At 49.6% G+C, this 17,949-nt stretch overlaps 1 long non-coding RNA gene across 1 annotated transcript in view; it reads left to right on the plus strand.

Annotated features, from left to right (window-relative positions):
* Positions 1-17,949, plus strand: part of LOC128095614 (uncharacterized) — a 39,412-nt gene that overhangs the window by 13,127 nt on the left and 8,336 nt on the right. The window contains exon 2 of the long non-coding RNA XR_008213278.1: positions 10,116-10,271. This is a non-coding gene — a long non-coding RNA (uncharacterized LOC128095614). The remainder of the gene's footprint in view (positions 1-10,115; positions 10,272-17,949) is intronic.

Consider the following 17,949-nt stretch of genomic DNA (forward strand, 5'->3'; position numbering starts at 1 on the left):
TCTGGCTGATGGTCATGGTCAAGTGGGTAGATAAGGAAGCAGTATGGGGTGTGCGTGTGTGCTGGCTCTGGACCAGAGTGGACTCTGACACCTATCTCCTGCTTATGGCTCCAGAATTATCACAGGTGGCCCAGGGCCTCAGGAGAGGCAGAATAGCACAGGCTACTGGTCCTTCAATCTATGCACAACTTGAGTGATGTCCCCCAGCCTCTTCCTAGAGTGGCCATAACCAAGAATTTGTGCTTGTACTGTGCTGGGGCCCTAGCTGAAGTTTCCAGAATCAAAGCCCAGCACCTGGCTTCATGAATACTGGCACTGGACTAATGGCTTCCACCCACCCACATATGCCCCTCTGCAGCTGTGCCAGGGCCTAGGGTTGGAGCTGCCCAAGGAGGGCATCACTTCAGAGCCGATCTCTGGGGTGGCCCTGGAGACAGAGGTGCCATGATGACCTACGTGGTGGTTCATGCTCTATATCAACACAGAAGAGTTTTCCTATGGCAGTGGTTCTCAACCTTCCTAATGCTGTGACTCCGTAAGACAGTTCCTCATGTGGTGGTGACCCCCAACCATAAGATTATGTCATTGCTACTTCATAACTGCCATTTTGCTCTGGTTATGAATTATAATGTAGATATCTGTTGCAACCCACAGACTGAGAACCACTGTTCTATGGGATGGAGAAACGGAGTCATGGCATAGTCAGGTATGTTTCTGGTTACCACCCAGCCTTTGCTGCTGCTCTGGGAACCACCCTGTCTTATTTGCTAGACAGGCTACACTTGCCTCTTACTGAAAGCGTATTTGGCTATGGGGCTGCTTTTTCTATTTAAGGAGGCCTGGCCATGTGGCTCAAGCCTCTGGTCTCTTGTCTCTCAACACTCACTTGGAGTAATGTAAATTACCCTGTAGTTAGGAACCTGCCCCCCCCCCGGGGGGGGGCTGGGAAATATCTGCCATGGGCCCAAGTGTCTGTGCCTGCATGGGTCATGAAGCCTAATCCCTCCTTTAGGTTGCTCCTCTGGGCACCCCCAGCTGCGTGGATTCAGTGTGGCTATGGGACACAGCCCGACCTCTGGGCATCATGGATACAGTCATCTCAGAATACCTGCTAACTCCGCAAACTGGTCACAGAGGAAAGCACAGGAGGAGGGCTGAAATAACCCCTAATCCGAGGCCACTAGGATGCAGGCAACAAGGGCCCTCACTGAGGACAAGTAAAATACCTCCCTGCAGGGAAATGCCAGTTTCTGCCCCGTGTGGGGGTCTTTGCTCAAGGCACATTCTGCTTATCAAAGTTCCCCAAGCTAGTGCTCAAAGAGACACCAGCAGAAGATGGGAGTTTCTGCACCTATGACAGTCACACAGGACAGCAGGGATATAAATGACTGTCTGGAGTCGCCAGCACAGGCTGGTAGTGTTGTCCTTAAAGGTTTCATCTCAAGAAGACCTCAGCTGCAGTCTTCAGGCCTGTCCACTGCCAGGCAGGTCATCCTACCTGGTCATCCAGGGCCATCTTCCTCACGTGGAGTAAAAAGCAAGTGCTGGTTAGCATTTGCAGCATCTACAAAGTCTCCTCTGTGTAATGTCTCCACGGGTTTTGGCTGTGACAGGACAGCAGCCCCTGTGGGGACACAGCATGGACCATCCTACCAGGCTGCCACTTTCATAAAGGGCCAGACAGCACCTCTCTCAGGCTCCACAGGCCAGATCCTCCTCACAGCATTCCACCCTGCTGGTGGAGACAAGTTCTCAGCAAAGGGCTGGCTGGGTGCCAACGTTGGAAAAATACACAGTTCTCACGTGTTATTCTTATTTTTTCCAACCTTTTAGAACTGTGAGAGAGGATGTCCTGCTTATGGGTTGTATGTGACAAGCTGTGGCTGTATTGGCTCTGGGGCCATTATCCCAGGAAACATGTCCTCAGGACTTGGTCACATCTCCTAGGTTCCCACCATTGCTGGCACAGGACAGTGCCTAGCTGCTCAGCTGCTTCCTGCCACAAATCTTACCACTGATATCCTCTCCAAAGGAGCGTCAGTGGACAATAAAGGTACAGAGGCTCCAAGCCTGTGTGTCCTGTTTAAAGCATAATCCTAGGTTTCTCCACTGATGGACAGCTCCGGTTCCCTCAGTGCCCTCAGGTTCTGCCTCTCTTCCAGAGAGGTTAGTTTTTTGGACTGTGAGATCATCCAGCCAGTCTCACAGACTGAGCTAGTGGCTCTGGCCTCCTCTGAAGTGTTAGGATCTCAATCAAAGCTGTGGCCTTCCCAGCAGCCTTTGAACCTGGCTTATTGATGTCGTAGAGACATGTATGCTGACTGCAGGCAGCTGGGAGTTCTTGTCAAACTCAAATGGACTTGCGAGTACTGCCTGGTTAGGGACAGAGTCTAGATGGGTTACAGCCCACCCTATTGCTCAGAAGGAGAAAGCTTGGCTGCCCTGCAGCGGCTAACAGGAAACCCAAACATCCAGAACCCAGGACCGCAGGAGGCCAGGCTTCTTTCTGTATTGTTTGGCTTCAGGAATCTGCAAGCTATTAGTGGGAGAACAGGAAACAGTCTGATGAAGAGGCTAAGATTGAGTCATGCACCTGGTTGGTGGAATCAAGACTATCTTTCCTCTCTCAGAGTGGCTGAGTTTACCAAGGACATGGCAAGGTACTTGCAAGAAACATTTTATCTTAGAATAGGGATGGCCTTGGATGACTGCTGGTGCCCTGGCTAGATGCAGCTCTTCCGAGTACTTGAGTCTTGATAGCTGTGGGCTTCCCAGCCATTTTGTGGGGACCAAGAAACTGAAATGGGAAACAGGTAGATGTGGAAACAGTGGCCTCTGGGGGATGCAGCCTGGCCCTGGAGGGGGTGGGACTGTGGCCCTGGCCTCTCCGTGTGCGGCATCTGGGCTGCAGAGCAGAATTAAAAAGGCTCTTGAGTTGCTGTGGAAACCAGCCATCTCCCCACCCCCAACCCCCACAGCATCAGTCTGAATCTGTACAGACCATTCCTAACAGATTCAAGCCAACAAACTCATTCTCACCTCGAGGGAAGATGAGTTTGAGAAGCAAATAATGAAATCACCAATTTCCAGTATTCTCCTGCTGCTGGCTCTTTAACAAAGCACAGTTGGACCCTTGAGAGGCCCAGGGCCAGTCCAGCCCCCATCACAGCTTTGGAGGACAAGGAGGTAACGTGCAGCTTCTGCTTGGTAACAAACAGACACTTTGGCATTTCGCAGGCACCTAGAAGGCCTCCTGGGCAGATGCGGGACCCTGGGTTGTTTAGATTGCAGCAAAGAGAGTTCAGGCCCTGTTGGTCTGGGAGCTGTGAAGACTGCAGGTTATGGAGTTTTCACTTTGACCCCTGACCCCAAGTGCCTGGTGTCTCACTGAGCTCCACCTCCTCAGCTTCAGACCCTTCCTCTTTCTTCAGAAGGCCACTCTCCTTCCCTGGGGCCCTTTGGTTTTTGGGGAGGTTTGGAGAGCTGCTGGCAGGAAGAGGGAGACACTGGCAAGGCTGCCCTGTGGAGAACCTGCCTCATTCTACCAAGATCATAGAGGCAGCAGGATATCCTGGGACACACGCAGCTTCTCTCCATTCCTGCTAACTCCATGGTAGATTCCAGAAGAGATACATGGCTTCGTTGCCCACCAAGCCCACCCATACTCCAGACAGGGAGCCTGGTACACTGGGCCCAGGAGTAGAGGGAGGACTGGGCACGGAAATCTTGCTTATTCTGCAGGCACTAGGGAACCATAGAATGATGTATCTGAGGGAGAGAGTAAGAAGCAGGTTTGTTCTTAGTTGTCATGGTGATGGGTGATATGATACAACTTTGTGGCTCTCAACTCCCTCACTTTATCCCTTGAGGCCTCATAAGCTTCAGACACAGCCTTCTGGAATCCTCACTGATGGGACATGTCTACCGTGCCCTAGCACACTGCTGACTCGTGTCTTCAGCACCGGAGGAGTATAGAGCAAGGGAGCTAAAGTGGCCACACCACGAAGTGAGTCCACAGCCTTTTCCAGGATCCATGTATCCCCTCCCCTTGGAGACATACCCAGCTCCTTCTGGAAGGTAAGAGGAGCTGCCTCGGTTGGTACCAAGGCACACCTGCCACCCCCACCTTGAGGCACAAACAGACGTACAGTCTGATCTCTAGCTGCTTGCCCTGACCCCTGATAGCTCTGGGCATGCGCATGGATGGCCTAGATAAATCTCTGTACACGGACTTGGGTCTCCAAATAAGAGACCCATTGGTGCCTGTTGGAGGACACTAGTCTCACCTGTCACCAAAACATGCTAGCACCAGCACCTTTCATCTCCCAGGACTGAAGTGTGGCCTGGACATGTGGCCACAGACAGGGTGAGGACGATTCCCAGGAGCTGCAGAAACCTCTGGCTCTGCACAGAATTTCAATAAGAGCTAATCACAGGGGGAGATAAGCAATACACAGAGCCTGTCCTCACAGGCTAGACTGATAGCTGCGATGACTGTGGCAGCTAGTGAGGCACACAGACACCAGGCACTTGCAGCACTGTGGGGCACCCCAGTATCCTCCATTTTCGGGAGTTAACCTGGCTCCTCAGGAACATTTTTAAACACAGCATTTCTAGCCAGACCTGCTGGGACTTTCTGCAACACAACCACACTCTCTACTGCTATCTTCATCTCGAATGTGAGCTAAAGATGGAACAGAGGCATCCAGTTACCCAGATGGCTTTAAGTTTTCAGGGACCACTCTGGTCTCCAGACCCCAGTAATGAGCCAACAGCATGGCTTTTATGAAAAGATGCCACCTTCTAGGGTGAGGGTGTTGGGGGGTAGTGTGCTGTGGGCAGAAGTCACCTTTGCAGCCCTTCCAGGAGTGGATGTGACTGCAGGGCGTGTTATGCCTCCCCAACCTCTCAGTGGACAAGCTTCTTACACACTCTCCTCCCAGCCTTCCTCCTCCTCCTGCTCCAGTTCATCCACCTGTTCCATCCCACCTCTCCAGTTCATCCATCCTCTTTTCTGGCCACTGTCAGGCATAAAGATGACATGAAGGTCAGGCCCAGATCCAGTTGACAGGGCATCTGTCCTGGAAGGCAGAGGATAGTCCCTCTTAGGTGTCTGGGTGCTCAGGAACTGTCCATGGTGCTGACTAGACTGTCTGATGCCCAAGGTCCTCTTCCTGTCGCAGACCTTCCATTTAGCAGCTAGACTATAGCTGGAGCCTGGAGCCCGAAGCCTCCATCCTCTAAGCATTCTGGGTGCTGCTGGCCAAACCCTACCTGGACTGTTCATCAGTGTGACAGGTATTTGCTATCTGCTTGCCTATCCCGGGAAGGGGGGGGGGCTCCTGCTGTGTCCTCTGGCAGTTGGGCCAGAGCAATTTAACTAAATTAGCTGTGGTGGAAAGCAAGTTGCTCCACCTGGCAATTTTGTTAAAGTAATTATTTATTTAAAAATTAATGTTTCTGAGTCACTGGTTTTCCTAGTATTAGCAATTTTGGCACAACCCAGGGCAGTCGTCTACTTCTTTACATTGTAAAATAATTCTTTCTCTGTTTCAGAAATATCTTTAAGCCTAAAAATATCATTATATTTTTAAATATCTAATAATTTTCCAGGCAGTCATTCGTGCTTTGAGCTCTTGGTGAGAGCAGAAGTTTGGAAGATCTTAAATATCCAGCTCAGGGATGGGTTGGAGGCAGTTGAATACCCACTCTGGGGAGCGGCCAGCAAATCACACTATGTAGGGCAGTACTTCTGCTCTGTAAGCTCTCCTCACAGACACCATGAGTACTGTGTGTGAATATGTGTGTTAGTATGTGTGAAAATGAAGAAGCCAGAATGTATGAGCAGACTGTGTAAATGTGTTTAAGAAAATGTGTGCTCAAATGATTGAGTGTGAAAGTGTGTGCAAATGTGTCTCAGAGTCCAAGTGTGTACAAGTGCACCTGAATACAAGTGAGCTCCTGAACACACAAGCCAGTTTGTGGGTGTGCCAGTACGCTACTGCGCACAAACATGTGAGCTTGTTAGTGTGAAAACTTGCAAGCTCAGGTGGATGTGTGTAAGTATATGAATGTATATAGTTGTGAATAGGTGAGTATAAGTGTGGATGTATATTCATATGTGCAAATACAGATGTATGTGAATGCATGAGTGTGAATGTGGATGAGCAAGCAAGTGCAAATGTGCGTAAGCATGCAAATGTGGGTTTGTGCAAACATGTTAGTGTGAATTGTGTGGTTGTGGGAGTATGAACATGCACAAATGTGTGTTTGAACATGCACAAATGTGTTTGAATGTGCATGAGAATGTGTGTGTGAATGTATGTAATCATGTAAATGTGAATAAATGTGTGAGTGAATGTTAGAGTGTGAATATGCACAAGTGTGCATATGAGTGTGTGGGTGTGAATGTGTATGAGCATATAGGAGTGTGTGATGTGTGAGTGGGAATGTAAATGAACATGAATGTGTACAAACATATAAATATGAATGTATATGAGTGTGTATGTACACGTTAGTATGAATGTATATGAGTGTGTATGTACATGTTAGTGTGAATGTGAGTGTCTTGGTTAGAGTTTCTATTGCTGTGATAAAACACCATGTCAAGAAGCAACTTGGGGAGGAAAGAAAGGCTTTATTTCACCTTTATCACTTACAGATCTGTCACCGAGTGAAGCCAGGGCAAGAACTCAGGACAGGAACGTGGAGGCAGGAACTGGAGCAGAAGGCCTCTAGGAGTGCTGCTTATTGTGGCTTGCTGACTTGGCTTTCTTATGGCACCGAGAATCACCAGCCCAGTGGCAGCATCACCCACAGTGATCTAGGCCCTTCCAAATCAATCATTAATCAAGAAAATGTACCATGGGCTTGCCCACAGGCTAATTTGGTGGTGGTATTTTCTCGATTGAAGTTCCCTTTTCCAAACCGACTCTAGCTTGTGTCAAGTTGACATAAAACTAGCCAGTACAATTGATCCCTTGTCAACTTGACACCCAGAGAAATAACTATTCCACTAGAACCCTTCCTTTCTTGTTTGTCTCCAAGACGGCATGTTAATATCACTATCACAATAGAAAACACAAATGATTGTGACTGTCCTTTAAAGCACAGTTCCTTTAAAATACCCAGGCACTTTCAGTGTTCAAAGCCTCCCCAAGATATCTCAAGTCTCTAAAATATTCATAGTCTCTAAAACTCCAAAATCTCTTCAAAAATCCCAATCGACCCCTATAAATAAAATAAAAAATAAGTTAAATACTTTCTTATTCCAAGAAGGAAGAAACAGGATACAATCTCAATCTGAACAAAGCAAAGTCAGACTCTAACAGTGTAAATAACCCAGTATCCCATGTCTGGCATTCACTCACAATCATCTAGGCTCCCATGGCCTGGATAGCTAGCTCCACTTCTCAAGTCTGTTACCTGAAGCATACACAGCTTGTTCTGTAGCTCAGGCTAGCTCCACTCCATGGCTACTGCTGCTGCTGTCCTGAGCAGTCATTCTGTGCTATAGACAGCTCCGCAATGCTGGAGTCTCCTGCTGCAATTGGGACGCACTTTCACTAATAACATCTCCTGGAATGTCTTTGGGGACTCTAAGCCTGCCACACAGTGCCAACCCTCAGCTCTTCTCCATGACCCCTTCATGCCTTCAAAACCAGTATCTAGTGACTACCAACTTCAGCTGCCCCCATGAAATGCAGCCGTGACTACCCTAGACCACAGGTTCTGTGTGCTGAGCCTGAGGAAATACTATCAGATGGTTTTACCTCAATGAAGCTGGTCTCTTCTCAGTTGTAGTAATTCCCCAGTCTCAGCTGATCAGTATCAATTGCCCTAGGAAAGTTAAGGTTTTACTCCCATGGTGCTAGTCTCTTGGTAATCACAGCAGATTCTTCAGCTCCAACGGACTAGACACACAGATTCTTAAAACATCACACACATGGCCCTGGTGGAGTCTTATTTAAGAGGCCTTCAAATCTTCCCTCCGAAATGACACAAGCTGGGTCCCCATTGTCTGCATATGTCTCAATATTCTTCCAAGATGCCACAGAAAAGCCCACTGGGTGCTGAACACTAAACGGCTTTTACAGCTCCAAGTTCAGATGCTACCACAGTCTTCCCCCAAACACGGTCAGGTCTGTCACAGCAATACTCCACTCCTGGTACTCATTTCTTAGTTAAGATTTCTAATGCCATGATAAAACACTGTGACCAAAAAGCGTCTTTGGGAAGAAACAGTATATTTCACCTTACAGCTTATGGGTCCATCACTGAGTGAAGCCAGGGCAAAAACTCAGGGCGGGAGCCTGAAGGCAGTAAGTGGAGCAGAGGCCCTGTAAGAGTGCTGCTTAGTGGCTTGGTCCTTGTGGTTTGCTCAGCCTGCTTTCTTATGGCACCCCAGAACACCAGCCCAGGGATGGCACTTCCCACAGTGATCTGGGCCCTTCCACATCAATCTTTAGTCAGGGAAATGCACCACAGCCTTGTCCACAGACCAGTCGGGTAAGGGCATCTTCTCAATTGAGGTTCCTTTTTTCAAAATGACTCTAGCTTGTGACATAAAACTAGTCATCACAGTGAGCGTGTATGTGTGTTTTCACACATATTGTGAGGACATAAATATACTTGTGTGTGTGTGTGTGAATGTGCTTAAGAGTGCAGATTTGAGTGTGTGTATATGTGAGTCATGTGAGCATGTGAGTGTGAGTGTACTAGTATGAGTGTGCACCATTTGTGCATGAACATTCATAAACATGCAGGCCGGATTATGTGTAGTCGGGTGTTATTAGGAGTATGGGAACGTATCTGAGTGTGCAAGCATGTGTGAGAGTATGCTCATATGTGTGTGCCATCAGGTGTGAATGAATGCGTGTGGGTGTTAACATGGGAATGTGCGTGTATGGAGGTGAATCATGTGGCTATGAGTGTGGATGTTAGTATGCATGTGTATGTGTTTGTGTGAGTGTGTGCGAGTATGCATGAGTGTGTGAGCATATAGGTGTGAATGTATGTGAGTGTGAATAGAAGAACTTATGGGTTTGAGTGTGTGTGTGTGTGTGTGTGTGTGTGTGTGTGTGTGTGTGTGTGTGTGTTTAAAACTGTGCCAGCATGGGAGTCCTCTGCACTGACCATGTCTGTACAGTCATGGCTGGTCAGTTGGTGGATGATGATTGCTCACCCCATGCTCTGCTGCCATATTTTCAGATATTACTTTCTTCCTGTTCACTGCCATGTTAAAAACCCAATAAAAGTAGCTTAAACAATAAAAATGAGAAATTTATAGTGGAGACATTTAGTTTTTTTTTTTCTTCAGTTAACTTCTTATTTTGGTGATTGAGTTCACTCTAGTATTTGCCCATGCTACAAAGTGGGACAGGAAAAACAATTAAACTAATTCCAGGCAAAAAGTCAAGAAATAAGGGGAAAGTAAATGTCACGGGAGCAGAAGCAGCACCCCTCGCTTGTGCAGGAGGTTCCAACAGTGTGGGAGTGGTCAGAGGTAGGGCTTGGGGGACAGAATGGCGGGACCTACCAGTAGGGACAGCCATGAAGGTGGCAAGGCAGGACTGAGGAGGGATGTCCCACTGGATGGGGACACCCTGTAGGGTGCCATGGGGGGTGACGGTAGAGGTGGAGCAATACCAAACTCTCCCTAAGAGATCCAGCTTTCTTAGGAGCCGTGCGGTTGCCACACTGTAAGAGAAGCCATTGGTGCTCCCACCCTAGAGGCAGGACTGGTAGAGTGCGCTAATGGAACCAAACCAAGGTGCAGTGTGTGCAGGGGTTCGGATCTGAAATGTGCCCAAGGGCTTGCGCATGGGGGCATGGTTCCCATGGTCAAAGGTGGGATGTCTGGGGATGGGGCGGGGACTGGATTCTGAATGTTCTGACCTTACTGATGGACAGATCCACTGATAAGGTCATCATTGGCTGGTACGTTGGGAGGTGGTAGAAACATGGGGGTGGATCCTGGAAAAAAGAGAAGGTACCCATGGGTGTGGCTTATTCCCAGCCCCTTCTCCTCTCTCTTCCCTCTTTCCTTCTGCTCCTGCTTCTTTGCTATGGGGCTATTTTGCGCTGCTCTCCTTACCGTTATCTGTCTCCCACAGACTCAGAGACAGTGAACTCTAGTGGCCATGGACTGAAACCTCTGCAACCAGGAGCCCGATGGACTCTTCCTCCTCTAAGTTGATACCTTAGGGTGTCTTGTCACAGTGAAGGATGGGAGCTCAGTGAAATTCCAAGGACTACAGGGCAGAAAACAGGTCAGTGTGAGCTGGCTTCACATGACTGGGAACTCTTTTTTTTCCCCCTAAGTTGGTGTATTTTGAAGTTTAGAAGTTAATAAAAGTTAAAATCCTCATTAATTTTAAAACACATCTCACAAACTCCAAATATTTGACCGGTCACACCATATGTTCAACAGTTTTTCCAGTGAGCACCAAGAAAGCTGTGGTGAGTGATGGAGCTGCTGGGAGAGAAGGTGCAGCCACAGTCTTGTGTACTCTCCTCCTTCTTGATCTTGGTGAGCTGGTGCCCCAGCAGCAGGGTCCCCAGGAACCTAGACACCAGGAACCGCTGCTGAGCTCAAGGAAGGGAAGTGGGCAGTGGCAGTAGGGATGAGAAGGCAGGGGTGGGGGGTGAGGAGTCAGAGGCGCTCCTGTGTCCCTCACCCTCATCATCTGAGCTATTGGCAGGTGGGAGGAAAGGGGCTGCACTTGCCCTTCCTCCTCCAGCACCTGAGGCATCATCACCCCAAAGGGCCATGCTGTGGTGGGTGGCTCCTGCTAGCTCCCTACCTTTATCTGAGGAGGGTAGATGAGGCTGGCTGGGTCTGGGCAGGGCAGTGCACAGTGCTTTTGATAAAGTGTTGGTCACAGAGGACAGTTGCTGGAGGCTTCTGCTGAGAGTCTTGGGCAGGGGTCACAGCCTGCTCCCTGCTATTACTACAGACCTTCTGTGACTCCAAGAGCAGGTCCCTTACCACATTCCTCCAGGTGAGTGCAGAATCAGAGCTCTGAGGACCCATCCCATTCTTGGGAGAAATGGGGAATCAAGGGGACTCTTGGATATTTGATGAGTTCCTGGAGCTGTGGTGACACTTGATTCACCCGTATATTTAGGCTGAGGTGATCTGATTGTGCAGGAAACAAATCTCTGAAGATCCACTCTACACAAGCCCAGCCCACCCTGGAGCTCTCCTTTGCCATAGCCCCCGAGCAATGCATTACAAGTGTCTCTTACTGGGAAAATGTCCCTAAACAACATTTTAAGTTTGAGGACTTGGTGTGAATGAATAGCTGCCCCCGACATCCTGGAGCTCTCAACATCTGATGGGGTTCCCCGAGCAACTTCTATGCTCCAGGATGGCCACTCAGCTCCGAGTTCACACAGAGTTTGCAAAGAGTTTAGATGGACCAGCTCAGGCCCTATTCCCGTTACCTCCTAGGACCCAGTTCCTCGATCCTGGGCTCACCCTTCTGTACCTTTCTCCAGCGGGACCAGACCAGGATGCATTTACCTCCCCATTGCTCACTTTGCGGCCCGCAGTAGTTATGTTCCCAGGAGACGTCAAGTATCCCCAAATCGATGAGTCCTTATCTGAGGTCCTTGAATCCCTCCCTTCCTTTCTTGCCCCCACTGCAATGTCCAGTGCTTGAGGTCTCATGTCTCCAAATCTGTCCAGGAAAAAAAAAAACATCCAAGAAACAGTGACTGGTGTAGAGGAATGGAATGGCACTGTGAAACCAGGGTCGGAGGGCAAGGCCGAGAGGTCACTGCAATGCCAAGATGGGGTGCCAGCAAGACCGATTAGCCTGGTTCTCCAGCAGAAAATGAAAGCTAAAGGGACTTGGCCAGAGGATCCTGGACAATGTGTCCACTTCCAGATGTAGGGGCAAAGGTTAGGGCAGTCTAGACAGCCCGAAGCAAGCTTCACGCTTGATTACAAAGGAACTTTCTGGCAGTTTGAGTGTTGGGTAGTGCCATCACGGCTGTGTTTACAAAATAGCCGTTACCTTTCTGCTATCATGATGAGTATTTATAGACAGTGATGAAATGTCTGGGGTTTGTTTCAAAATAGTCTGTGAAGAGAAGGAGGTTTGACCGAGATTTGGGCGGCTGTGGCGTCTATGTTTCCTGTACCACTTTCTCTGCCAATGAACATCAATCCTGAGAATGTCATGACAAAACTGAGTGTGTGTGATAGGCCACTGCACTCTTGTCTCTGAGGTAGCCTGGCCACTTGCTGGGGTGACAGATTTGTCCCCACTGGCTCAGCTCTGCAGCCTGAGCCCTGGTCTCTGAGGGAACCTTTAGTGCCCACGGCTCCCACATCCTGCCAAACAGAGTTAATGTAGAGTGCTTACTGACCAAGCTTTTGGCCTGCCTCTTGGAGGCTCACTGGCTACCCAGTGGCCCTGGACCAACATGGGGTTATTTTCTGAAGGATTTGTCACCAAGTGGTGGGATGCGGAGTGTATACAATGAGTATGGGATACAACTTAAAAAACACTGTTCCCAGGAGCTGTTTCTTCAGGTGGGCTTGTGGCCTCTGGTGATAGAGATGCCCATTTCTGAGCAGTCTTCTTGGGCCCTGTTGCCTGGGCAGGTAGCTGCAGAGCACAGGCAGAATGGGTACAGCAGGAAGGAAGTCTAAAAGCTCTCCGTCACTCCTGCTTAATGTCAGTCTGTGAGGGAGAATGCTTTCGGGAAGACAATATTCAACTGGAAACAAAATTGAAAAGCATGACGTGCAGCTCTGCAAATGTGATATTATGATTCTTAAATTCTCAACCAGGTGTAACAAACACACATAGACCTGGCTCTTGGTGTGGAAGTTGACGAAGAGGTTGTAGAAGCAGCCACAGTGGGACAGTCTCCTACCTCTTGTGGGCAATTCTGAGCCCCTTAGGCTACACTTCAGCTCCTGTCTGCCTCGGCTCTCGCAGCTCTATGCAGCACGGCTCCCACCCTGCCTCAAGGCCTCACCAGTGGTGGATCCAATTATCTTCTGAGAGTCAGCCCACTGTCCCCTGCCTCCACCTCCTGACACCACCCCCTCTGTTGACACTGCTCTGTATTTACTCCTAGGAGAAGTCTCAATGTGTCCTTGATTGTCAGGATGCGCTATGCTTGGTCTTCGGGTGGACATTGTGAGGCTCTCACCAGTGCCTGGGTCACTTTCTCCATTGTTGCTGTGGCCTTCTGTCTTAGCATTTTGTCAACTTAACATGGGAAAAGGGAACCTCAACTGAGAAAATATCCCCATTAGAGTGGCTGGCAGGCAAGCCTGTGAGGCATTTTCTGAATTAATGATTGATGTGGGAGGACCCGGCCCACTGTGGTTAGTGCCACCCCTGGGCAGGTAAAAGAAAGGGACACACCCCATGGGCTGTATAAGAAAGGTAGTTCTGAGCAAGCCATGGGGAGCAAGCTAGTATGCGGTGTTCCTCCATGGTCTCCTCTGCTTCAGTTCCTGCCTCCAGGTTCCTGTCTTGAGTTCCTGTCCTGACTTCCATCAGTAATGGACGGTAACCAGTGAGGTGAAATAAACCTCTCCCTCCCTGAATTGCTTTTGGTTGTGGTGTTTATCACATCAACTACCTTCCATATATCAGCTGATACATGCTCTGGCCTCTACAACCTAGTTCGATGATGTTCTTGTAGGCCTGTAGGCTTGAGGAAGGAGCTAACCAGGTTTGAATGTTCTAGGGGCCCTGAAAATAGACATAGAGCAGAAATCCTGTGGTTTATCTATTGGAGGAGAGAGAGAAAAAATGTGGCTGTAGTCCTTGGGTGGGACTGGAATCTATCTGTTCTCAAGGTGGAGAAAGGATAGCAGGAGTCAGAGATGTCAAGGACACCACAAGAAAACCCACAGAATCAACTGACCTGGGCTCACAGAGACAACTGACACCCAGGGAGCCTGCATGGGACTGACCTAGGCCCTCTGTATGTATGTTACAGTTGTGTAGCTTGGTCTTTTTGTGGGGCTCCTAACAGTGGGAGCAGGGGCTGTCTCTGAGTCTTTTACTGGCTTTTGGGACCCTATTCCTTATACTGGATTGCCTTGCCCAGGCTTAATACAAAAGAAGGTGCTTATTCTTACTGCAATTTGATATACCATGCTTTATTCACATCCGTGGGAGGTCTGGCCTTTTCTGACTAGAAATGGGAGGAGAAGATGGGAATGGGGCAGAGGGGAGGGTGGGGGAGGGACTGGGAGGAGAGGAGGGAGGGGAAACTGCAGTCAGGATGTAAAAGAAAGAAAGGAAGAAAATAAAGGAAGGGAGAGAGAGGGAAAGAGCGAGAGAAAGAAAGGAAGGCAAGGCAGAAAGGAAGAAAGGAAAAGAAAAAAAACATACCATACTTTTGAAAATGGAAAAAAAATCTGTCTGTTCCCAAGTATCCCCCCGCTCCCCCCCCCCCCCCGCCCCCCGTGCATGCTGGCCAGGTGAACCCTTGGCGATGCACACTTGTGTGCAGTGAGAGATGTGACCGAAGTCAACACACCTGCATTTCAGTCCTAACTGGTGCCCGTGGTGATACTTTTGTGACATTCCTGGAGTGGGCAGGGGCTCTTGAATCTGGGGCTCTCTGCTTAGATCTAGAGAGTGCAGACTGAACCAGGGCCCTGATTTCCCCTCCTCTTCCGCATCCCCTCCTGCTCATCTCTTTCAGCTTCCTCTCCACTTTCTCCTTTCCTTCTCCCTCTACCCCCTCCTTGTCCTCTCCTCTCTGGTCCTTCTCTCTCTACCCCCTTCTTGTTCTCTCCTCTCTGGTCCTTCTCTTTCTACCCCCTCCTTGTCCTCGCCTCTCTGGTCCTTCTTCCTCTACCTCCTTCTCCTTTCCCCCTCTCCTCCCTCCCACTTCCCCTTCTTCTTCCTCCCTTCTCTCCCCATTTCCTCTTCCTTTTCACTCTCTTTCTTCTCCTCCCATCTCCCCTTTCCTTCTCATCCATCCTCCCTGTCTTCTTTCCTCCCCCTCCATCCTGCTGCCTCTTCTTCCTTCCCTCCTCCCTCCTCCCTCCTCCCTCCTCCCTCCTCCTTTTTCTTTCCTTCTTGGCCTCCCTCAGTCTGGCCTAGTGTGAGAGGGGCTTTGCTCCCCCCAACCAGACCTGTCTGAAAAAGGGAGCTGAATCTATTTGTTCACACTATACAGCCAGTGTAGAAACAGGGCCCAGAAAGACAGACTATCTTATCTCCAGGCCTGTGCATTGGCAATTGCCTGCCCTTTCAATACCTGGTTCTCTTGGTGGAACCAGGTCGTGGGATTCTCTACTCTGCAGTGGGTAATAGAAACATCCTTGGCCAGGGCACCTAGAAGCATTAGTAATTTCTCAGTGATTTAAGAAAACGTCCAGTGTGTTTCTTTTCTTTGTTTCCTTACGTAGTTGAGCCATCTCTGATGGATTACTCTTCATTGTTGACTTGATTGGTCTTAGAATCACCTAGGAGACGCATCTCTGGGCATTTCTGCAAGAGTGCTCCCAGGGAGGACTAAGGGAAGACCTATTTGGATCTTAGACCTGGTGGGTTGGGATCCTAGACTGGACATAAAGGGAAAAAGAAGGCGGCCAGCTGAGCAGCAGCAGCAGCAGCCCCTTCTCCCTGCTTCCCAGTACCTCGAGCTGTGAGAAAGAAGCCTCCTGCTTCTGCAACAGCAGCTGCAAGCCGTTTCTACCGCCGTGCTTTGCACACTTTGAGGACCAACCCTGTCAACTGTCAGCCCAAACGAACCGCTCTTTCCCTAAATTGTTTCTACTCTGTGTTTTACCACACCAACGAGGAAAGTAATGCACACTTGATCCACTTGCCCGGGTCAAGCATGGTTAGTGTGAGCACTGCTCAGCCTGCCCAGGACAAACCACAGGTCACTATGTCACCATGTCTCAGCTGTAGATATCAGGGTTGGGGATTGGAATAGAGTCCAGACTGCTATCTCCTAGATTAGGACAATGAAGGACACGGCTGGGCTCCTCCAGGGTTTTCTGTGTCACAATGTGCTGCACCCTGGATTGGGCCCCTTAGACATATGCGAATTTGTTTATTGGTTTTGGTCTGAAATGATGAAAAGTCACTGAAGGGTTTTATGGTAATGAAAACCAGCCATCCGGCAGCAGTGCTGTGGTGATCTCCAGCAGTGAGCCACTCTCCTGTGCCTCCTGAGGGAACACCCGATCAGCTTCACTAAGTGACAGAAGGTCATAGTAGCCATGTGTTAATTAAAAGGATAAAGTGCCAGAATTCCCAGGAGCCTTGGAGAGCCTGGGCAAGTGGCAGGTGTGAAATGCAGGCCCAGGCTTGGGCTGCACAGGACTATAATTTGTTCCCATGCTCAGAAAGAGGAGGCTTTGCTGCATTCTGATCTGAAGGAGCTGCCTGGGGTGGAGAATGGATTGACAATGGCTACACAGTGCAGTGGGATCCAGGACTTCCTGTTAGATCACACCTGAGTGGTCCCCACCCCAGACAACATCTCTAGTGCTCAGGGGAGGATCAGGTCAAGAAATGTCATCCTGTAGTCTACACAGATCATCACCTGGCTGACAATCTTTAAAATGACACACGTCAGAACTCCTCATTGGCTGTTCCCAGGGCAACAGTGAGAGCTGATACTCACATGAAGCCGGTTAGGTATTCTGCCTGTGAGGATGAAGGAGAGCATCCTTTCTCATACCTTGTTACTCACTCATGTCATTGAACCCACCCAGCTCCATGTAAGCAGAGGGAGAAAGCCAAGAGTTCTGGGCTTTGACCTGAAGCTCTACTGCCGTGGAGGCAGCCTCATCTGGCTGGGGGTCAGCAGTGACACACACACCTTCCAGAGGCCCTTGAACCTGCCTGTCTCAGATTCACCTGGGTTTCCCCAAGTCTTGGCAGCCCACGTGACCTGTGGCCTACTTCAGCCCCTTCCTGTTCCTCTCTTCCTGCTGCAGGAGTGAAAAGAAATTTTGTCCTTGGATGTCATGAACAGAGCTACCTTGATCCTCCGCACAGGATGCATCAGTCAGCTCCGCTGTTGCACGATCTAGCTCCTCACAATGGCCTTTAAACGTCAGCTTTGGCCTCGATATCTCCAAATCTAATGGCCCTTCAGTCTATAGTACCTCCTAGTGTGTCACTGAGGTGCCAGGCAGTGGGGTTCACAGTACCCAAGGTTGGACAGTGCCAGTGGCTTAAGGACTCTGTTGCCTCATGGAGCTAAGGCCCCTGATGATCCAGGAAAAGTCTCATCTCTAGGTCTCAGGATGAGAGAGCCATCCCCAAGGGACTGGAGTCTTGAGTGCTGAAGGCTGGTTCTGCAGTTGTTTCCCTGTAGGGACCCTGGCACCTAAAGGTCATGCGCAGGTCTGGAAAAAGACCAGAGAGGATCTGAGCCACGCTTCAGCATCTTCTCTCTTCCACACATTCTGCATCCAGTCAGCTTCTGCAGGCTCGCAGTGGTATGGGGGTCGATATAGCATATGTCTTCCTGCCAGAGCTCAAACTGAAGCTGAGGCCTCTATCACGTGGTTGCCCCTTGTCACTTCTAGTTGCTGTTTACTACGTGGAAAGAGTGTACCACCTGGGGGATGTGGCCCCTGCAAGCGGTTTCGTTTCTGGCAGGTCTCCTCTCTGTAGCACCTTCAGGGCTTCACCTGAGCCAGCCCCCTCACCAGCTAGAATGTTCCATTCCAAGCAGAGATTTTCCCTGAGTCCCAGGTATTTGCAAAGCCCTTTGGCTTCATTTCTTCTGAAATGGCTAATGAGTACTTTAGTCACACTCGCAAATGACCGTTGCCCTCCTCCCCAAGCTCGGGCTACTTGGGTCCACTACCTTTTCTGGAAGAACCCGCCAGACACTTCAGACTTCTCATCCTTTCCACTGAAGCCTGGGCCAGAGCTGGAGGTGACCACTGGTCTCAGCAGCCTTGTGCTGAAGGTCAGGGGTGAGGTGTGG

The sequence above is a fragment of the Peromyscus californicus genome, unplaced genomic scaffold (assembly GCF_007827085.1).
Source record: "Peromyscus californicus insignis strain IS unplaced genomic scaffold, ASM782708v3 Scaffold_4__1_contigs__length_199733344, whole genome shotgun sequence".
NCBI classification, from domain to species: Eukaryota; Metazoa; Chordata; class Mammalia; order Rodentia; family Cricetidae; genus Peromyscus; species Peromyscus californicus.